This window comes from Nicotiana sylvestris, chromosome 7 (assembly GCF_000393655.2).
Source record: "Nicotiana sylvestris chromosome 7, ASM39365v2, whole genome shotgun sequence".
NCBI classification, from domain to species: Eukaryota; Viridiplantae; Streptophyta; class Magnoliopsida; order Solanales; family Solanaceae; genus Nicotiana; species Nicotiana sylvestris.
The window spans coordinates 145,043,128-145,067,693 of NC_091063.1; positions in this window are offsets into that span (position 1 = coordinate 145,043,128).

Here is a 24,566-nt window from a genome sequence, read left to right on the forward strand (position 1 = left end):
CCGGCCCTTCAACAAGCCTCACAAATCCCCGTTATCATCAAGAAAGAAGCCCCCACGATTCCCAAGCTCCACCACCGCATCAACCTCTCCCAACACCAAATGTTCCCACTTTTGCGGGACCCACATCAGCCACCCTGCAGAGAATGGCCAGCGAGCCATTGTTTCAGGCTCCCGATAAGCAATACTATCCCCCTGAGCCTACATTCCATGCCCCCGAACCACATGCCTACAATCCACATTTGGAGGTACCGTCAGAAATTGAAAAGGCGGTTAAAGCCCCAGAACAAGATGAGGTATTGAAGAAATTCAAAAGCCTGGAGCAGTCCTTCAGGAACCTGCATGGATTGGGCAACCAGGTCAGCATGGCCTACAAAGATCTATGCCCTTTCCCGGATGTCCAACTCCCGGCTGGGTTCAAGATGCCTAAGTTTGATTTATATGAAGGGCACGGTGATCCCATGGCGCATTTGCGGGGATTCTGTAGCAAAATGAGAGGGGCAGGTGGCAAAGATGAGCTGCTGATAGCTTATTTCGGCCAAAGTCTGAGCGGATCGGCACTAGAATGGTATACCAGGCAGGATTCCAGCAGATGGTACACTTGGGATGATCTGGCGCAGGCTTTCGCAGGTCATTTCCAATACAATCTCGAGATAGTCCCTGACCGTCTCACATTATTGAGGACCGGGAAGAAGCCCAGGGAAAGTTTTCGCGAGTACGGGTTCCGCTGGAGAGAACAAGCAGCTAGAGTGGATCCTCCCATGAGAGAGGGAGAAATGGTGGACTACTTCTTGCAGACACTGGATCCAACCTACTTTGGTCACTTGGTGACGACGGTTGGAAAATCCTTCAACGAGGTAGTAAAGATAGGGTTCATGATAGAGGAGGGTCTGAGGTCTGACAAAATCCTAAATTACTCGTCACTCAAGGCCACAACCCAGGCTATTCAGAGCGGCACGGGAGGTGCGCTGGGAAGAAGGAAGAAAGAAGAAATTGCCACGATTGAGGCAAGCAGTTGGCCCAGGTCTGGCAAACCCCACTACAATCAACCCAGGCCCCACATGCCAAACTACCCATACAGCCCAACACAACACTACTATCCACCTCGAGAACCATATTTCTCCATACACCAAGCCCAGACATACACTTAGCCTCCGGTTCGGCCGCAATGGCGCGCGCCGTCTCCCCAGAACACATATGCACCACCACGAAACACCTATCCTCCACCGAGGGCATATAAAAACCCTCCAGGGGCAGGCTTTTGGGGAAATCCGGATGCTAGGAATGACAGGCTGCGGAAACACAGAACTTTCACCGAGTTGGGAGAAACCTACACCGCTTTGTTCCACAAATTGAGGCAATTGGGTTTGGTTAGTCCTGTCCAGACTCGAGAACCAAATCCCCCACCCCAGAATTTGGACCGATCAGTAAGTTGTGAGTACTGCTCAGGGATGCTGGGGCATGATACCAAAAAGTGTTGGAAGTTGAGGCATGCCATACAGGATCTTATTGATACCAATAAGATCGAGGTCCAGACACCGGAGGCTCCTAACATCAACCAGAACCCACTACCAGCGCACCACGAGACTCACATGATTGAGTTGGTGTATGAGGGAGGAGAGTTGAGAAAACCCTCACAAACAGTGATGATGATCCAGGCCGCTCCGAAAGAAGGACCGACCAGTGGAGGAATGGGGGTACAGTCCCAGGGAGAAGGCATCAAGCCGGTAGTGATATTGGGAAAGAGCCTGTCCGCCATAACAAGCAAACCCGAGCCAAACAAGTTGGTAATATCAGGGGCTCCGCCCACACCTGCGGTTGTGTTGAAAGGGGTATACAGGGAACTGGTCACCATAAAGCCTGTAGTTCAGCTGCCGATGATTGATAGCAAGGCTTTGCCTTGGAAATACGATAAGGTAGTTGTAATATACAAAGGAAAACAAGTGGAGGAAGTTAGTTGTGAAGCGCAAGGGCTGACTCGATCAGGTCGGTGTTTTGCTCCGGTGGAGCTGAGAAGAACCAACCCCGCTACAACCAAGAAACCTGTGTCCGAAGAAGAGGCTGAGGAGTTCTTGAGGAAGATGAAAGTACAGGACTACTCCGTGGTCGAACAGCTGAGGAAAACACTGGCCCAGATCTCGCTGCTGTCATTACTAATCCATTCTGAGGAGCATCGTCGGGCCCTGATGAAAATATTAAACGAAGCTCATGTACCCAACGAGATTTCTGTAAACCACCTGGAAACCATTGCCAACAAGATTTTCGAGGTGAACAGGGTAACATTCTCAGATGATGATCTGCCAGTGGAAGGTACGGAGCATAATAAAGCTCTCTACCTAACTGTCAAATGCAAAAACTCGGTAGTTGCTCGGGTATTGGTGGATAACGGTTCAAGTGCCAATATTTGTCCATTATCCACTCTGAACCAGTTAAAGATCGACCACGGAAGAATCCACAAGAATAGCATCTGTGTCCGGGGATTTGACGGAAATGGAACAGCCACTGTGGGGGATGTTGTGCTTGAATTGACCATCGGTCCGGTCCAGTTTACCATGGAATTCTAGGTATTAGAAGCCACAGTATCTTATAACATGCTGCTAGGATGACCATGGATCTACGCAGACAAAGCAGTGCCTTCCACCCTACATCAGATGGTCAAGTTCGAGTGGGATAGACAAGAGGTCGTACTACACAGCGAGGACACGTCATGCACCATGGGTGGCGCCATTGTGCCATTCATAGAGACCGATGATGACAAAGGTCCTTGGGTCTACCAGATTTTCGATACGATATCGGCAAACAAGATTTCTGAGGGTGAGATCCTTCAGTACCCTAGGGTAGCTTCCGCAACAATCATGATGGTCTCGGAAATGCTGGGCAACGGGTTCGTGCCGGGAAAAGGCCTGGGAGTTGAGCTTCAGGGGATTGTCCAACCTGTCTCCCTGCCCAAGAAATTGGAAAACTTCAGTTTGGGATTCAAACCAACCGCAACAGATAGGAAGCAAGTGCGAAAAATGAAGAAGAGAGTTTGGTTTCTGCCCAAGCCGGTGCCACGTCTCTCAAGGTCTTTTGTCAGAGCAAGCGCCAAGGGGCCGCCATTCCCAAATATTCTAGGACCATTGATTGGTATGGATGGGGACCTGAATCAGAGTTTCGAGAGGCTATTCGCTGATGTCAGTATGGTAGAAGCTGGAGAGAGTTCCAGCAGAGCGGAGATACAATTTGTGGGGCCTGAGGCCAAGACCAACAATTGGACGGTTACTCCTCTTCCTGTCCGAGGGGAGTCTTGGTAGTAGGCTTTGATTTATGTTTTTTTGTTTGTTTTGTTTTGTTCGGATTATTCCAGGGTGTAATCCAAATTTTACTTTTGTTTTGTAAAAGTGTGAACCCTTTTATCCCGCAAGTTTAATAAAGTTCTCTTCTTTTGTCTCATTTTAATTTTGTTTTGTTCTTTTTCTTTCTGAACAGTTCTCTTTTTACTGGTTCTAATGACATGACATGCACAGCGGATCTTCGACCTAGTCTAATAAATCAATCTGAATCCGACTTAATGATACAAGAGGTAGTTTATGACGATGAATCTGAATATGACGAAGATAAAGCCTTCGAAGAGATAAATCGAGAACTGTGCCAATTTGAAGAGAAACCCAAGCCTAACCTAAATGACACTGAGGCTGTGAATCTAGGAGACGCTGATAATGTCAGAGAAACCAAAATCAGCATCCACATTGAGTCAAATGTCAGGGAAGAATTGATCAAAAACCTCGTGGAATTCAAAGATGTTTTTGCATGGTCATATGATGATATGCCGGGATTAAGCACCAATTTAGTGGTTCACAAATTGCCACTGACCCGGCATACCATCCGGTCAAGCAAAAGCTAAGGAAATTTAAAACAGAAATGAGCGTAAAGATCAAAGAAGAGGTGATTAAGCAGATGCAGGCGAAGGTCATTCGGGTCACTCGATATCTCGAGTGGTTGGCCAATGTGGTACCAGTTCCAAAGAAGGATGGGAAAATCAGGGTGTGTGTTGACTACCGCAACCTCAACAAAGCAAGTCCCAAGGACAATTTTCCATTGCCCAACATCTATATCCTGATCGATAATTGCGCTGGGCGCGAGATCGGATCCTTTGTGGATTGCTATGCAGGTTATCATCAGATCCTGATGGACGAGGAAGATGCGGAAAAGACAGCTTTTATTACGCCATGGGGAACTTACTGCTATCGGGTAATGCCGTTCGGATTGAAGAATGCCGAGGCAACGTACATGCGAGCAATGACTACTGTGTTTCACGACATGATACACAAAGAAATTGAGGTGTACGTAGATGATGTGATCATAAAGTCTTGGCGTCAGGAAGACCATGTAGCAGTCCTAAGGAGATTCTTCCAAAGACTCCGAAGGTGTGATATCAAGCTCAACCCGGCCAAATGCGCATTCGGGGTTCCATCAGGAAAGCTGTTAGGATTCATCGTCAGTCGACGGGGTATTTAGTTAGATCCATCCAACATCAAATCCATCCGATATTTGCCACCGCCAAAGAACAAAACAGAGGTAATGAGTCTGTTGGGTAGACTCAATTACATCAGCAGGTTCATCGCTCAACTCACAGCAACTTGCGAGCCCATATTTTGGCTTGAAAAAGGATGCTGCGGTAAGTTGGACGGCAGAGTGTCAAGAGGCTTTCGACCAAATCAAAGGGTATCTGTCTAATCCACCTGTGTTGGTTCCGCCTAAGCCAAGGAAGCCCTTAATTCTTTATCTGACGGTCCTGGAAAATTCATTTGGTTGTGTACTGGGGCAACACGATGACATAGGAAGGAAGGAGCAGGCCATTTACTATCTTAGCAAGAAATTCATAGTATATGAGGTCAAGTACACTCAACTCGATAAAACATGCTGCGCCCTAACTTGGGTAGCTCAGAAGTTGAAACACTACCTGTCCTCGTATACTACTTATCTCATATCCCGTTTGGACCCATTGAAGTATATCTTTCAGAAACCTATGCCCACAGGAAGGTTGGCAAAATGGCAAATTCTGCTCACAGAGTTCGATATCGTCTATGTGACGAGGACAACCATGAAAGCCCAAGCGCTGGCCAACCATTTGGCAGAGAATCCCATTGATGAAAAATACGAGCCTTTAAGAACGTATTTTCCCGATGAAGAAGTGATGCATACAAGTGAGATGGAGTTACCCGAGGAACCGGGTTGGAAGCTTTTCTTCGATGGAGCCGCGAACGCGAAAGAGGTTGGAATAGGAGCAGTACTCATTTCTGAAACAGGACGCCATTATCCTATTATGGCTCAACTACGCTTCTATTGCACCAATAATATGGCCGAGTATGAAGCTTGCATTTTGGGTCTGCGATTAGCTGTGGACATGGATGTCCAAGACGTTTTGGTCTTGGGAGACTCGGACCTCTTGGTACATCAGATTCAGGGCGAATGAGAAACACGTGACTTGAAACTCATACCTTATCGACAATGCTTGCACGATCTGAGCAAGCAATTTCGATCGGTGAAATTCAAACATATCCCGAGAGTTCATAACAAGGTTGCGGATACATTGGCCACCTTAGCATCAATGTTGCACCACCCTGACAAAATGTATATTGACCCTCTGCACATCCAGGTTCGTGATCAGCACGCTTATTGCAACGCGGTGGAAGATGAAGCAGATGGCGAACCTTGGTTTCACGATATCAATGAGTACCTCAGAATGGGGATATATCCGGAATAGGCCACTGGAGACCAAAAAAGAGCCCTTCGGCGTTTGTCGAATGGTTTCTTCCTCAGCGGAGGAGTTTTGTACAAAAGAACTCCGGATTTGGGATTGTTAAGATGTATAGACGCCGGTCAAGCCACGACGGTCATGGTAAAGGTACATGCTGGAGTTTGCGGACCACATATGAGCGGATATGTATTGGCAAGGAAGATCCTTCGAGCAGGGTATTATTGTCTTACCATGGAGCATGACTATATCTCTTTCGTGAGAAAATGCCATCAGTGTCAGATACATGGAGATCTGATTCATTCTCTGCCAACAGAGTTACATACGATGTCAGCACCCTGGCCGTTTGTGGCATGGGGCATGGATGTCATTGGACCTATCAAGCCAGCAGCATCCAACGGTCATAGGTTCATTCTAGTAACCATTGACTACTTCACCAAATGGGTTGAGGCTAAAACCTTCAAGTCGGTAACTAAAAAGGCAGTGGTGGATTTTGTGCACTCCCATATCATCTGCAGATTTGGGATCCCAAAAGTAATCATCACGGATAACGGTGCAAATCTTAACAGCAGCCTGATGAGAGAGGTATGCCAACAATTCAAGATTACACACCGCAATTCCACCTCATATCGTCCCAAGGCGAATGGAGCGGTCGAAGCAGCCAATAAGAACATCAAGAAGATACTGCAGAAGATGGTGGAAGGGTCCAGACAATGGCACGAGAGATTACCCTTTGCTTTGTTGGGTTATCGCACTACCGTCCGGACTTCCATAGGTGCAACTCCTTATTTGTTGGTGTACGGAACTAAGGCCGTAATACCAGCAGAGGTCGAAATTCCGTCCCTCCGGATTGTCGCTGAAGCCGAAATTGATGATGATGAATGGGTCAAAGCTCGACTAGAATAGTTGACCTTGATAGACGAGAAAAGATTGGCAGCAGTGTGCCATGGTCAGCTATATCAGAAGAGAATGGCAAGGGCATACAATAAGAAGGTACGCCCCAGGAAGTTTGAAATAGGGCAGCAGGTATTGAAGAAGATCCTCCCACATCAGGTCGAGGCAAAAGGCAAGTTCGCCCCAAATTGGCAAGGGCCTTATATCGTGACCAGAGTATTGTCCAACGGTGCTTTGTGTTTGACGGATATCGAGGGAAGATGTGTTGACATGGCTATCAATTCGGATGCAGTCAAGAGATATTATGCGTAATTTCTTTGATTATGGCAATTATTGGTTCGTTTGTTTGTACTTGGTACTTATTGGATAATGAAATGACGGAGGCAATTCTTTCTTCTATCCAAACACTTTTTACCCTTGTTTCCCCCTTTTGAGCCTTAAGTTATTCTTTCATATCCCTCTTTTGGAATCACTAATGAAAAAAAAAAGAATTGTAAAAGAAAATGAAAAAAAGAAGATAAAATCACAAGAAAAACAAAACCGTGGGAACTACGTTTGACCTGATTCCTCAAAGAGGATACGTAGGCGCCTCACGGCTCGGTCATAGTGTGCATAGTGTACATAGTGTGCATAATAGGCACAGTGTGCGTAACGCACGTAGCTCAACATAGTGTAAAAAATAAAATCCCCCAAGCAAGAAAACTGGGGCAGAGGTTATGTTTTAAAGTTCCAACAAAGGTTTGATTCCAAAAGTTGTAGCGGATCACCCATCAAAGTTATTTCATTTTTTGATAGCCTTTCTTTTAGCCCCACACCAAAACCAACATCGACGTCCAAAAGACCTCCCGATCAATATCCAAGAGGTGCCAAGTCAGGCAAATAAAGCCGAGAATAATAAAACTGGAAATGAATTGATAGTCCAAAGGAATCTCCAAAAGAGAGGGTCATATCGACAGCACTCCAATTCTCCGTTGAAGAAATAAAATGAGAGAGTCTTGGCGGTGAAAACCTTCGCAGGCACCACAAGGCGACGAAAGATGAGAGATATAATACGAGAGAGTCTTATCGGTGAAAACCTTCACAGGCAGCATAAGGCGCCGGGAGCTGAGAGAAAAGAGAGAGTCTCATTAGTGAAAACCCCTCGAAGGGCACTATGAGGCGACAAGACAGATCAACAAAAGGGTCCGCGTTCGCAAAGAAATGGACACCCATTTATCCCCAGCAAGTAAGGTCATCAGGAAAGTTGATTGATACAAATAGACTGGGTCAGGAATCTACGGTGCATGTCATGATCACAAGGACCAGTCATGTCTTCCAGATAAGTTCTTCTCTTTTTTTTTTCCACCAAGTATTGGTTCAGAGAGATTTTCCTCCTTTTCTATCTTTTTCATTTTTCTTGCTAAGAATTCGTTTTGAAAAAGATTTTTTCAAAGATTACTACCAGAGGCCGAAGGGGTACAAAAGCAAAATACGAAAGGATAGGCCAAGAGCCGAGGCAATAAGACAAAAGGCATCGGCTGCAAAACCAAAGGACGAATTGTGTAGAAAGAAGGGTGACGTAAAGAGAGCGGAAAATGACGGGTGAAGGACTTGTGGACCAAGTTCCGAGAAGGTTTCCCCGCAAAATGTTGATAAATCCCGGACCCAAATCTGAAGTGGTCAGACGCCACAAGAAAGGGAAATAATCTGGTGCAAGATATCCCCAGGCAATGCAATTCTATGCCTTGCCATTCCGGGAGGAAATAAAACTCCTAAAGGAGTGGTTTCGGGAGGGAAGCGGACTCCCACAGTTTGATTCTGTAAAGAGAAAAGCAGAAAAGGGGGAAAACCATCCCCATCAGACAGGTCACCCCCAGCAAGCAACTTTGTCCCCCAACCAGTGGAGGGGGCACAAAGCAAGAAAAGAAAACCGAAAAATTAACACTAGGATTAAAACTAACAAAGTCCTTTTGTCTGCTGCAGGAAAATAAAGGTTGATGATGGCAGAAGGACGCGATGCCATAAAGGTCACCAAAACGGGGCAGAAAATTTTCTGTCGTTGTCAAAAAAATTTCTCGGAGGAACGAGGAAACAAATACATTTCTGTTCTAGGTCGCCCACCAGTATAATGCGAGAATACATTTCTGTTCTAGGTCGCCCACCAGTATAATGCGGGAATACATTTCTATTCTAGGTCGCCCACCAGTATAATGCGGGAATATATTTCTGTCTCTTCATTTCTATTCTAGGTCGCCCACCAGTATAATGCGGGAATACATTTCTATTCTAGGTCGCCCACCTGTATAATGCGGGAATACATTTCTGTTCTAGGTCGCCCACCAGTATAATGCGGGAATATATTTCTGTCTTTTCATTTTTGTTCTAGGTCGCCCACTAGTATAATGCGGGAATACATTTCTGTTCTAGGTCGCCCACCAGTATAATGCGGGAATACATTTCTGTTCTAGGTCGCCCACCAGTATAATGCGGGAATACATTTTTGTTCTAGGTCGCCCACCAGTATAATGCGGGAATACATTTTCTGTCTCTTCATTTCTATTCTAGGTCGCCCACCAGTATAATGCGGGAATACATTTCTGTCTCTTCATTTCTATTCCAGGTCGCCCACCAGTATAATCCGGGAATACATTTTTGTTCTAGGTCGCCCACCAGTATAATGCGGGAATACATTTTCTGTCTCTTCATTTCTATTCTAGGTCGCCCACTAGTATAATGCGAGAATACATTTCTGTCTTTTCATTTCTATTCCAGGTCGCCCACCAGTATAATGCGGGAATACATTTTTGTTCTAGGTCGCCCACCAGTATAATGCGGGAATACATTTCTGTTCTAGGTCGCCCACTAGTATAATGCGGGAATACATTTCTGTTCTAGGTCGCCCACCAGTATAATGAGGGAATATATTTCTGTCTTTTCATTTCATGTTCTAGGTCGCCCACCAGTATAATGCGGGAATACATTTTTGTTCTAGGTCGCCCACCAGTATAATGCGAGAATACATTTTCTGTCTTTTCATTTCTGTTCTAGGTCGCCCACCAGTATAATGCGGGGATACATTTCTGTCTTTTCATTTCTGTTCTAGGTCGCCCACCAGTCTAATGCGGGCATACATTTCATATTTTTACATTCAGGCGCCCACCTGTATAACGAGAGGAATACTTTTGAGTCTTATACTGCAGATCTTGAAATCAGCAACCCACTGGAAGGTAGAAGGTTACAACAGAAATCCCCAGCAGGAAACAATAAAAATCCCCAGCACCAGAAAGCGGAAGGTTGCAACAAGAGGTCCCAGCACAAGTTCAAGCGCATGAGTCAAAAGGAAGAAAAGACGCGTCTTGAAAGAAGTGTCCTGTGAACATTAAAATTATGCCTAGCATAACAGATCTGATGAAGAGAGCCGTATCCCCAGAGGAACCGCCGAAAAGCTTAATGAAGGAAGCCATATCTCCAGCGGACCGAGCAAAATGATGAAAATTAGTATTCAGAAAAGAAAAGGGCCAGAAATTCACGGAAGAAAGGCACCGGAAGAAACACAATCCGACAAGAAAGCAAGGCAGCAAAGACAAGTTGAAAATAGATAAGATCTTGTGATCCATAGGCTAGCCTAGCTTTTGATTTTCTTGTTTTCTTTTTGGATACGGTGTAATAAAGAGATCAGTAAGGAAGTGGTAACAATATACAACAGCAGTAACAACAGAACCACAGTTCCACGGTAGTCCCAGCTACCAAAACTTCCCGTACTACATTAACCTGATTCCCCTATAGCCAGGGATATGTAGGAAACCTTTAAAGGAAAGGTTCGGTTAAATCTTTTTTTTTTTTAAAAAAAAAATAAATAAAAAAAATGCTTCACACGGAGTACTCGGATGGGCAAAAATCGCTCACTTTATCTTTGCACGAAAACCCTTCGTGTCTTCGGGAAAAGAGGGGCAGCTGTAAGCACGTGATTTTTGCCCTATGAAAGAATTACTCCCAAAAAATTCAAAATAAAATAATTTTCCTTTGTGTGCAATTTTTGTTATTTTTGTGTGGTATTTTTGTATAATTATTTGTATTTTTATGAGTGCATGTTTATTTGTTTTAATTAATAAAAATATAAAATATATCACATTTTCATTTAGTATTTAATTAAGGTTTGTTTTACAAAAAATGAAAGTCACAAAAATAGGAATATTTTGCATTGTTAGCATTTAATGTCAAATTATGCAATTTTGTTTTAATTGGTGTTTAATTGTGTATGATAATTTTTGTTAGGAGTTTAATTAATATTTTTGGAGTCAATTTAGTTTGTAGCTCAATTTAGAATTTTAGTTTTATCAAAAAATAAAAAAAAAGAAAGAAAAGAGGGCTACAAAACGTTAATATTTGAATTGAGTCTAATATAGCTATTTTGACTATTTTATCTTATTTCGCAAAAGAAAAATTACAAAAAATATATATGAAAATTTTAGCTTATGTATTTCTCATAAACTTGAAAAAATACAAAAATAGTACCTTATTTTTTATACTTTATATAATTTCGAAAATTATAAAATATGTAGTTTTATTAATGTTTTGTAGTCATTTTAAACTTAAAAAATATAGAAATAGTACTTTATATTTTTATCATTGTATAATTTCGAAAATTATAAAAAAAAAAGCTATTAACGTTTTGTAGCCATTTTAATCTTGAAAAATACAAAAAAATAGTATTTTATATTTTATCTTTATATAAAAACGAAAATGATAAAAAATAATTTTATTTATGCTTTGTAGCTATTTTAATCTTGAAAAAATACTAAAAAAAAAGAGAAGAAAGAAATAAGTTTTGTTTTAAATGTTAGTCTTATTTGGTAGTATTTTGCTTACATAGGACTAAATAAATAACATCGTATTTTTATTCTCGGGTCCGTGCAAAGAATAATATTCGGGTTCAAACTACCCGTTTTTAGGCCTAATTTTCGGACCTGACCCATAATAATCCAAGTCCACCACACATGGTCGCGTGGGGAACACGGACGGAACCCCACCGCACATGGGGGACACAAATCTTGGACCCCTACACACGTGGGGTCCATTTTTCTTGGCAAAGACTACAAACACACGGTTAAGGCTAGAAAAGAAGAAAGGAATTTTAAAAGGAAAATTTTGTTGAAAAGGGACAGAACGTGAGAGGGGGAAGGGATTAAAAGAATTTAAAAAGAAAAAAGTTTTGGAGAAGGGGACAACACGGGTAAGGCTAGAAAAAGAAGAAATTTTAAAAGGGGGGGGGGAGCACGTGAAAAGGACAGGAAAATTTGTAAAAAAGCAAAAAATAGTTTTGTTTAAAGGAGGAAGAGGACAGAACGTGAAAAATTGGAAAAGGATGGGGAACAAATTTCTGAAAAATTGAAGAAGGCACTGTTCACCTTCTTCTTCATTTTGAACGAAAGAAAAACGAAAAAAAAAACCCAACTGCCACCTCACTGCCGCTGCTGCTCCTTACCACCTCCAGCTGCGTCATCGACCACCTCCACTGCCCAACACCGACCTGCCGCTGCTGCCCCTCCCCGTCGACCAACTGTTGCGACGCCATGGCAGCAGCGAATCAACTACTGCCGTTGCTACTCCTCGCGACACCCTCGTCACTCCATGATAATCCGCCATAGTCCAAACGCCCAGCTGCTGCTTCGTCCTTTTTCAACGTCCACAAAACAGTCCGTTCAACCTCCAATAGTTCAACTCCGAGCTCGACTTGGGTTCGTTCAAGTTTTAGGATTTTCTTTCAAGATTATTTAGTTCATTTTTATTTATTTTCTGTTATGGCTTTGGTTTTAAATGTTGTTCCTAATCTTGTTTTTTTTATTATTCTATTTTTCGGATTATTGATTCTTTGTTTAAAGTGTTATTTTGTAATCTTGTTTTGTTCATTAGTTCTCCTTCTTCTTCAAGACCTTTTTATTTGGTCAAGATTTTTCTTCTGTTTGTTTGAGTGTGCGTTATAAGCTACATTCGATTTGAACAACTTCGTCGAATAGTTAGTTTATGACTGCTTTGTTTGGACGAATACAGCATGAATCACTTCGTTGGTATGTTTTGATGCTTGAATCATTTTGTGTGAATTTGACTTAAGGATTGGTTGTAGCTGTGTAGTGATTTGGTGTAGTTGTAAATCAGAGAGGTTTAAATACATATTGCTAAGAGTGAGGGCAAGGCAATAATAATAGGGGATTTTTCAGGGGTATTTTTGGGTGTTAAAAGATTTAAAATGATTAGTGTTAGTAGCCTGCCAGTTAATATTCAGTGTATAATTAATGAATTATTTAATGAAAAGGGAATTAGTAGTGCAGAATACACCCTGTCTGGTATCTTTAAGGATGGAAAATCCGAAAATAAGCATAAGATTAATGATAAAAGTGTATAGATGTACATGGGAGGGAATATACAGGCTGAAAGTGAAAAACTTTGAATAAATAATGTTTAGTTCTAGCCTATAAATAAGGGGAGTTGATATAGAGAAGAGGACTGGAAAAAAAGGATTGAGACTGGAAGTTGAGAGAACAGAAATTTTCAGAACTTAAAAGTGAGAGATAGGCTAATTTTTCAGAACTAAAAATCAGTTTTTGAGAGCTAAAAACTGAAAGTGAGGTTCTTTTCTTTACTACTGAAATCAAAACTTTGTTACTGCCATCTATTGGATTGCGTTTAGTACTACTGATTTTCAGTCAAGCTTTCTGGGGTTTTCAGTTTGGTTCTGACCATTGTTACATTGGTTATTGCTGTTTTGTTGCTGTTATTTGCTTTGGGATTCTGTTGCTGTGCTACTGCTGTACATTGTTGCTCTTGACCTCTTTTCTCTATTTGTAGTTCGAATTCCAGGTACACATTCGAATCTTGTAGTGATAAAACTTTGAAGTTGAAATGCAGCAATAAAATCGAACCGCTTCAATAAAGCAGATAGTAGACAATCTGGTCTATTTAGTTTTTTTATGAACTGTTTTATTTTTTATTTTTTCATTTTTTTTGTATAATTGGATTGAAAAGAGAAGGAATCGTATAAATGGTCATGCGCTGATATAACATGAACCTTTCAATTTTACTAGATTAATGGTGTAAATCATGATAAGTAGCATATCTCTAGTTAGTTGTTTGTTTCCATGCATATATTCAAGTAGTCCATAAATGAGATAGAGTACTTAGTCAAAACCCAATTAGTATTTCGTTTAGATGGTTAAAACTAATTTCCATTAGTCCTCTTAAGTGATTATACTCTCATCAGTATTGGCATTAATTCATGTTACAAATAATCTCACATAGATAGATTGTGGACTTGATAAAAATGTAAAAATAAGGTGGTTGGGTAGTGTCAACATTATAGCTCCAATAATAATAATAAAAGTAAATAAATAAATAAATAAATAAAGGTCGTAGTCGATAATTTTATGTATTAATAATTAAGTATACTTACACTAATGTAGAGTAGTTTCAATAAAGTATAGTTAAATTGCGAATCCATTAGGGTTAATGAATTAGTCTATAGCTTTGATCATTTAGTTAACCTCACCACAGTTAAAAATGGCTAATTGTAGTAACGTTAGTCAATATCGTACGTTTTTTTATATACATAATTCCATTTTTAGTAATATTAGCTTATGGAATAAGGCGCGAAACAATTTTTCATTTTTACAAGTTCAAGTATAATTTTCGTTAGCATCTGTTGTAATCTATTAATTAAATAAGTTACGGTTTTTTTTAGCATGTAATTAACTAGGATTTTTCTTTATTTAGATAAATAAATAAGTTAGACGAGCTTCGTCAAATAAAAAATAATAATAAAAAATTTGCAGGACCCTCAGTAAAGGTTTAAGAATTTTTTTTAAGTCGGGAAGGGCCGTTTAGCAAATTTCATGGCCCTACCCAAAATAATAATACGCTAGTCGCTTTAGGCGCGTATTTAATAATGTTATCTCCTTAAACTCGGGTGCACATTTATGTGACCCAAATCCAAATCTCAACGAAATCGAAATGTGTCTCTAATCACGGGTACATTGATTGTGACGTGGTCTGAGATGCATTTCCATGACGTTGCAAATTCTTTTTAATAATGAATGAGACGAGCCTCGACAAACAAAAAATGCACAAGCTGCGGGGCCCTCTAAATGTATATATTAAAATACTTAGAATTCGAGGACAGGCCGTTTAGCGAATTTTACGGCCTTCCCCAAAATAACAAGACGCTAGTTGCTTTAGGCGCGCCTTTAATAATTTATTTTCCTTAACTCGGGTGCACATTTATGTGACCCAAATCCAAATCTCAACCGAGTCGAGATATGCCAAACAACTACGGGTGCATTGATGTAACGTGGTTCGAGATATGTTTCCACGACGTTGCAATTCTCGTAAAATAATAACAATAAGTAAGAAAGCGGTAAAAAGATAAAATTTTGCACATAAGTTCATATTTGTATAAAAATCAGATAATCAAGCCGAATATAACAGTTGAGCGACCGTGCTAGAACCACGGAACTCGGGAATGCCTAACACCTTCTCTCGGGTTAACAGAATTCCTTATCCGGATTTCTGGTGCGCAGACTGTAATATGGAGTCATTCTTTTCCTCGATCCGGGATTAAAATTGGTGACTTGGGATACCCTAAATCTCCCAAGTGGTGACTCTGAAATAAATAAACAAATCCCGTTTCGATTGTCCTTTAATTGGAAAAACTCCCTTGCACCCTCGCGGGGTGCGGAAAAAGGAGGTGTGACAAACACCAGCATAGATCTCCATCCTAGCTCTTCTACAGAGCTTTGACACACACAAAAATGCCTTGATGAAGATATTGAGCGAAGCTTATGTTCCCAGCAACAGAACTTGGGGCGAAATGGCAAATATGATAGGAAAAATACTAGAAAGCCACAAAATCACCTTCCACGAAGATGAACTGCCACCGGAAGGACTGAGTCACAACATGGCCCTACACATCACCATGCAATGCGAGGATTACTTCGTCACTAGAGTCTTGATCGATGGAGACTCCAGCCTCAACATCTGTCCGTTGGTAACTCTCAGAACATTGGGAAAGAGCCTGCACGAGATCAAAGATGGGGCCATCAATGTCAAAGCCTTCGATGGGTCCCAAAGGTCTACTATCGGAGAGATCAGCCTATGCTTGCAAATGGGGCCAACCTGGTTTGACATTGACTTTCATGTGATAGATGTCCCAGCATCCTACAATTTGCTATTGGGATGACCATGGATACGTGCCGCTGGAGCTGTAGCATCGACCCTGCATCAGGCAGTGAAGTTTGAATGGAATCACCAAGAGGTGATCATTCATGGCGATGGTAGCAACCCCATATATAGTTGCCAAACCATCCCGATGATTGGAGGCAGAAGGAGAATAGGCGGAGAAACATACCACCACATTGAGAGAGTCAATGCTGTAGACAAAGATAAATGGTGAGATAACAAGATTGAAAGTATCCTGAATTGGTGTGGATACGAACCTGGAAAGGGACTCGGCAAAAACCTCCAGGGAATCGCCAAACCCATCAAGCTGAAAAAACATGGCACTACATTTGTTTTGGGGTATGAGTACACTTGGGAAGAGTTCAATCACTGGTCGCCACCATGGCGCGGTCCCTACTACCCACTGGAGCATCCGATACCTCACCTAGAGCAGACTTTCCTGCCGGCAGATATTATATATGGGTCGGAGGAAGATGAAGCATTGGCAGCCGTGAAGAATCTGTTCCTGGAGGATGATGATATGGACTACTGTGTTATTTTCGAGGAGGAAGGGGAGGAAGGACCTTCTATACAAGTTGTGAACCGAGGAGAGCGCCTCAACAATTGGTCAATCAGAACCACCAAGGCCCGGAAAGCTTCGGGGTAGCAAGGCTAAACAAAAGCACCATGCATCACACTTTAATTTACTAGCTGATTTTATTTCTGTATTGTCTTTAATTCTGAAAAGAGCTCTGTTACTCAAAACAATTACGAATTTAATCGAAGCATTTCAGTTTATTATATATCTCGCTCTTATTATATTTCTATCATTCACTTTATTTTACACAACATTACTATTACTTGCCTTGACGATGAACCAACGATTGTGACTTGCAACGAGACGACGCAACAAACAGATACAGACTCAGAAGAGGATGATATACCAGAAGAGGTCATCAGAGGAGTTGAGAATTTTGAAAATAGGCCTAAGTCTAACTTGGACGAAACTGAGGTCGTTAATCTGGGAGATACAGGGAATGTCAAAGAAACACGCATCAGTATTCACCTGTTACCCTCAGAAAAGAAAGAGTACATAGAGTTCCTGAAGGAATATGAAGACATATTCACCTGGTCATATGATGATATGACTGGTCTCAGCACCTCCATTGTAGCTCACAAACTGCCGACAGATCCAACATGCCCGCCGGTAAAGCAGAAGCTCAGGAAATTCAAACCCGACATGAGTTTGAAAACCAAAGAAGAGGTTACCAAGCAAGTCAAAGCCAAGGTTCTCAGGGTAGTAGAGTATCCGACATGGTTAGCCAACATCGTGCCAGTGTCAAAAAAGGATGGGAAAGTTAGAGTTTGTGTTGACTACCGGGATCTCAATCGGGCCAGTCCCAAAGACGACTTCCCCTTGCCTAACATACACATTCTTATCGACAACTGCGCCAAGAATGAGTTGCAGTCTTTTGTTGATTGTTTCGTTGGGTATCATAAGATATGGATGGATGATGAAGATGCAGAGAAAACGACTTTCATCATGCCGTGGGGAATGTATTGTTACAAAATGATGCCATTCGGTTTGAAGAACGCTGGTGCCACCTACATGAGATCCATGACTACCATCTTTTATGACATGATACACAAGGAGATCGAGGTATATGTGGATGACATCATCATCAAATCCAAGAAAGCTAGGGATCACATGGAAGATCTAAGAAAATTCTTCAACAGACTGAGGAGGTACAATCTGAAATTGAATCCCGCCAAGTTGCATTCGGGGTTCCTGCTGGAAAATTATTGGGTTTTATCGTGAGTCATCGAGGAATAGAATTGGATCCATCAAAGGTCAAAGCTATCCAAGAATTGCTGCCGCCAAAGAACAAGAAGGACGTGATGAGTTTCCTGGGAAGACTCAACTATATCAGCCGATTCATAAATCAATCCACGGTCATTTGTGAACCTATATCCAAAATGTTGAAGAAGGACGTTGCTACCAAATGGACTAATGATTGTCAGAAAGCATTTGACAGAATTAAGGAATACTTGTCGACGCCGCCGGTCTTGGTTCCGCCTGAGCCAAGAAGACCCCTATTGCTTTACCTTGCGGTATTGGATAAATCATTCAATTGTGTTCTAGGACAACATGATGAAACAGGGAGAAAGGAGCAAGCCATCTACTATCTCAGTAAGAAGTTCACACCGTACGATGCCCAGCATTCTCTTTTAGAATGCACTTGTTGTGCTCTGACTTGGGTCATGCAGAAGTTGAGACATTACTTCTGTGCTTACACTACTTATCTCAGATCCAGAATGGACCCTCTGAAGTATATCTTCCAGAAGCCCATGCCCACTGGCAAGCTCGCCAAGTGGCAGATCCTGCTAAGTGAATTCGACATTGTTTACGTGACCCAGAAAGCAATCAAAGGGCAAGCCTTGGCGGACCATCTTGCCGAGAATCCCGTGGACGGAGAATACGAGCCCCTAAAAACGTATTTTCCCGATGAAGAGGTATCTTTCATAGGAGAAGATATTGCAGAATCCTATGATGGTTGGATGTTGTTTTTTGACAGAGCTGCAAATTTCAAAGGAGTTGGCATAGGAGCAGTCTTAGTATCAGAAACCGGCCAGCACTACCCGGTATCCGCCAAGCTCAGGTTCCCTTGCACCAATAATATGGCCGAATATGAAGCCTGCATCTTGGGGCTCAAAATGGCGATTGACATGAATGTTCAGGAGTTGCTATTGATCGGGGATTCAGACTTGCTCATACATCAGGTTCGAGGAGAGTGGGCAACCAAGAACTCTAAGATACTTCCCTACTTTTATCATATACAGGAGTTGAGGAAAAGGTTCACAAAGACAGAATTTCAGCACGTCCCTAGAGTCCAGAACGAGTTTGCTGATGCATTAGCTACTTTATCGTCCATGATCCAGCATCCAGATACAAATTTCATTGATCCCATCCCAGTAAAGATTTATGATCAGCCAGCTTATTGTGCCCACATTGAGGAAGAAGCGGATGGAAAACCATGGTTCCATGACATCAAGGAGTACTTGACAACAGGGGAATATCTAGAACTTGCCAACGCTACTCAGAAGCGCACACTTCGTAGGTTATCCAGCAACTTCTTTCACAGCAGAGGAATACTGCACAGAAGGACTCCCGATTTGGGTTTACTAAGGTGTGTTGAAGCGAAAGAAGCATCCAGGCCATTGGACGAAGTGCATGCAGGGACCTGCGGGCCGCACATGAATGGTTTTGTCTTAGCAAAGAAGATACTACGAGCAGGGTATTTTTGGATGACTATGGAAACAGACTGTATCCAGTATGTTCGCAAATGCCATCGCTGTCATATACATGCAGATGTGATAAAGGCACCTCCAAACGAGCTTACTGCAACAAGCTCACCATGGCCATTCACCGCTTGGGGAATGGATGTTATCAGACCTATCGAGCCTGCCGCATCAAATGGGCACAGGTTAATCTTAGTGGCAATCGATTATTTTACCAAATGGGTTGAAGCAACATCATACAAGGAGGTCACTAAGAAGGTTGTGGCGGGTTTCGTCCGCGACCGCATTGTTTGTCGGTTCGGGGTTCCGGAATCAATCATCACCGATAATGGTTCCAATCTCAACAACGACTTGATGAAAGTAATGTGTGAAACTTTCAAGATCAAACACAAGAACTCTACAGCCTATAGGCCTCAGATGAATGGAGCTGTAGAAGCAGCCAACAAGAATATCAAGAAGATACTAAGGAAGATGGTCGAAAGGCACAAATAATGGCATGAGAAGTTATCATTCGCCTTATTGGGATACCATACTACAGTCCGCACATCAACCGGAGCAACTCCCTACATGTTGGTTTATGGTACAAAGGCGGTCATCCCCGCCGAGGTAGAAATTCCCTCCCTAAGGATCATACAAGAAGTAGAGTTGGATGATGCAGAATGGGTAAAAGGTTGCTACGAGCAGTTAGCCCTTATAGATGGGAAAACGATGAATGCAGTTTGCCACGGTCAGTTGTATCAGAATAGAATGTCCATAGCCTTTAACAAAAGAGTTAAACCAAGGAAGTTTACACCGGGGCAGCTGGTGTTAAAGAAAATATTCCCACATCAAGATGAAGCCAAGAGGAAGTTCTCTCCCAATTGGCAGGGTCCGTACATGGTTCACCGGGTTCTAACTGGAGGAGCCCTTATTCTTGCAGAGATGGATGGAGAATTATGGCCGAAGCCAATCAATTCAGATGCAGTGAAACGATATTATGTGTAACCACTTATGATTCCCTTAATGATGTAATTTGAACTATGCCTGACCTGATTCCCGTTTAAGAGGGGATACGTAGGCAGCCCTATGGGTTCGGTCATAATTTAATAAAAATTATATTTTCCCCGTTATTGGAAATGGGGGAGAATTTTAAGGAGGACCCTCAAAATTAAGAAGTTAATTTTAGTTCATGCATCGCCAGAAGCGCCAGCCCAGTAATTTGGGGCAGAATTTTGAGGAGGACCTTCAAAATTCAAAAGATGTTTTTAGTCATTCAGCACAACCGTCAGAAATGTCCGCTCAGCAAACTGGGGGAGAATTTTGAGGAGGACCCTCAAAATTCCGGAGAAAGAGAGGTTGCAATGTCTTGAACCATGTCGTAGTCGTTGGATTATCTAATGAAAACTATTTTCGATTATATACGTTATATTTACTAAATCATGCATAGCTATTATCCGAATTGTTGTTGTTTAGCGATGCTACCCCAATGACACACAACTCCAAGAGCTCGGGGAAGACGAACTAACCTTTCCCCTCACAGAACTCATGATTTTCTTTGGATGCAGGCACTCGACTTGCAATATCGTCAGGTATATTTATGTACGCATACTTTCCCAAGAATGCAACTTCTCAGAATCATCACTTTCCCGCAATTAGTATCCGTACACAATATCCCCAGCAGTCATATTGTCGTAATCGACTATCAGCTAAGAGATCTTACTACTAATCATCCTTTTACATTCTTGCACTGCATAAGGCTACCTTTCTGCCTTCCGAGACTAAGCATTGTCTCCATCTGCATTTCTCTGAATTGCATAAGGCTACCTTTCTGCCTTCCGAGGTTAAGCTCTACCTCCATCTGCATTTCCTGCATTGCATAAGGCTACCTTTCTGCCTTCCGAGACTAAGCATTTTCTCCATCTGCATTTCTCTACATTGCATAAGGCTACCTTTCTGCCTTCTGAGGTTAAGCTCTACCTCCATCTGCATTTCTCTGCATTGCATAAGGCTACCTTTCTGCCTTCCGAGACTAAGCTCTACCTCCATCTGCATTTCCTGCATTGCACAAGGCTACCTTTATTCCTTTCGAGACTAAGCTCTGTCTCCATCTGCATTTTGCATAAGGATACTTTTCTGCCTTTCAAGGTTAACCTCTACCTTCATCATCATCTGCATAAGGCTGCCTTTCTGCCTTCCGAGACTAAGCTTTGTCTCCATCCTGCATGGCTGAAATATCGCCACTTTATTTTCTTGCATGGCTAAAATATCGCCACTTTATTTTCTTACATCGGCTGAAAGATCGCCACCTTATCTTTCTTGCATCGGCTGAAATATCGCCATCTTTTATTTACGTCTTACATCGGCTGAAAGATCGCCACCTTCTGCATTTCATGGGCTAAAATATCGCCAAACTGTCCAAGGGCGTCATTGTTCGGAGGCACCATTTTCATAACCCGAGAACACCATGCCATGGCCTGAGGACCCCATTTTATCTTTCTCATATCATTATTCAAAGGAATCATGGTTCGGAGGAACCATTCTCATAGCCTGAGAACATCATCTCATAGCATGCGAATCTTTTATCATACACTTCATGGTCCAGGACGTCATGGTTCAAGGACGTCATCCTAACCGTCCGAGGACAACATTCATGGTCCAATGGGAACTTGCATCACGTTTAAATTTACGCACAATATGCGCTCGTATTGCATACTTGCAGGTACACCGGGTGGCAAACGGCTGTCTCAGCAGGAGCGATCCCGCTCCGGTTCCCGCAGCCTATCGATTTTTCAGAAAACCTTTCTCAATCTAAACATCGCGTTCGTCCGTTTCAAATCTCCATCGGCATATTCCGTCAATGGTTCCGGAACTACATATGGACTAATTCCTGTAAGACCAGGGATATATTGACGGCTCAAAAACCAGAGCTCGGTCAAAACTCTTTTCAAATCTCCACCTCCGGTCAAAATTGGTCATCTTATCTTTACCCGACAACTCTTTCATCCTCCTCGGGTAAAGAGGGGCAGTTGTTGATACCCAATTTTTCCCTAGGTATTTTTGTACCCAAAATACTTCCAAAATAGCATGTATGTGCATATATAAGCACACCCCAAGAGTTTTAGTGTTTTTTAATGATTTTTAAACCGATTTACTACCCATTTTAATACCACAAAATCCAATAGTTATTCTCAAAATTATCATTTTTTGGTGAATAACTTATTTCATTCCCGTATTTACACTAAAATATAATTAAGGTAATTTTTGCATATTTTTTACAAATTTATTTGGCATTTTTAAACTAATTGCATGTAATTGCAATTATAGCCTATTTTACAATTAACAACATTTTATAATTATAAGATCACTTTTAGTATTTTTACATTAATATTTATATGTTATTAATTATTTCAGTGCCTTTAATTTATTTTTAAATCATCTTTTTACTATTTTATAAAATAATAAAAGGGGAGATTGGCTATTTAACAAACATCCCTTATTATTTCAATTCTAGCCAAATTGGCCACACCCACTATCAGATTCAAATGGCCCAATATCCTGATTAAATTAACACAGCCCAATCCCCAATATAACCCGGTCCAATCTGAGCCATTGATCAAATAAGATCAACGGCCCATATTTAATTCCCTTAATTAAATTCAATTACCCCCCCCCCAAAACCCCTCATTTCCACAGACGGTCTCTTTCTCTATATCATCTCTCCCTCTCCCTTCTCTCTAGAACCTTCTAGTTCTCTCTTCTTCGATGATCTCCAGTGTCTTCCCGGCCATCTCCGGCCACCTCCCTTCAACCCCAAGGCTCCGATGGACCTCTCATCGTCCTGTTCAACACCTCGAAGACCATCGAGGATTATGGACCATGGCGATTTGAGACCTAGGGTTCCTGTTTCTTCTCTATGCGAGTTCTCCGGTGTGATTTCAAGCGAAATCACACCCTATATGTCACGATCTATGAGGTTACGACAGGTTTTTCCTACTTCTATTAGGTTTCCTTTTTTTTGGAAACCCTAACTCTCTCCTGAATCTCTCAAAAACGGTGTCATTTCATGCTATTCTCATGTTTTCCTCTGTGCTCTGTTTATTCTCGAGTTTATTCTGAAAGATCCTTTGCTTTGAACCATTTTTTTTTACTTTCTTAGAAATTAGGATTTCTGAGATTTCTTTTTATGCATGCTTCGATTTATTTTCTTTATGATTAAAACCGTTTCTTTGTTTATTCTGACCAATTTCTATGCCCTTACTATTTTTTAGTTTGACTTTGCTAAAAACCCTAATTTCTAGAAAATGTTTCTTCATTCGATTATGTGTGTTAGCATGTTTCTTTGCTTCGATTACCTGTGTTAGCCTAATTTCCTTTGTCTTGTCTCTATGTGTTAGCATGTTTCCTCATTTCATTGTGTATTAGCCTGATTTTCCTTGCTTTGGTTCTGCCAGCTGGCCTATTTGCTTGATTCTTGTTGATGTTTCATTCGAATATGTCTTGCTGAATCTTAACTTGTTTTCACTATCTCTGAGTGGTTATGTTTGTTCACCCCTTGTTCCTTTCTAGTTAACTTTGCTCGCTACTTTTGTTCATTTACCTCTATTTATATGTTAAAAATGCAGAATCATGACTTCACATGATTGATTCTGATGTTCCTTGATTGATTGGTAATTCAAAAACTTTCTTAAAAAAAAAACCTAACATTCTACCCGCCCGTTTGAATTAATTGGTTTTGTTACCTCATTTGTTATAGTACTCTGTTCTTTTAAGCCTTTCCTTAATTGGAATTTTCCTGAATTTGGTCTTACTCGACTACTATATGCAATACTGAACCTTGACTCTTTCCTTATTTAATCTTACGCTGATTTTTCCTATTTGCCTTATATGGTGCTGAATGTTTTGGTTTGATTTTTGATTCCCTTAATTAATGGGAGTACTTCCTTGATTCTTTGATTAATTGATTCCGAGTTCTTCAATTAACATATTTCCGTGATTTTTACCTTATTTTACCACCTACTTTTGACTATAAATACCCTAAGTCTTTACAAAAAAACACACAACAGTCTTCTGACTTACACACACCACTGAATACTTTCAAAATCTTCATTCCCTTTTGCTCTTTTTCTCTGCTGCTGTTCTCTGCTCCTTCTTATTATTAGCCGGCTAAAAGCCAAGGCTAATATACTACTACTGCTTTGTCTTTGCATCCTACTCTTGCTCTTTTACTGGTATGTCTTAACTCAGTTCCCAGCAATCATCCTAATGTGTTTACTTATAGTCTTTATATCTATGCCTATTACCTGCAGAGTTTGACAAGTTCATATGCTACTGTTCGCTTTACTTTCCTGCAAATGCTTGATCCCTACTCCCTTACCCTCTATGTGTTTATAAATGGGGATTCAGGGCATGGCAACATGAATTGTTGTCCATGATCTAAATTTTGACCCCAAGTAAAGAGTGTGTCAGTATGTTT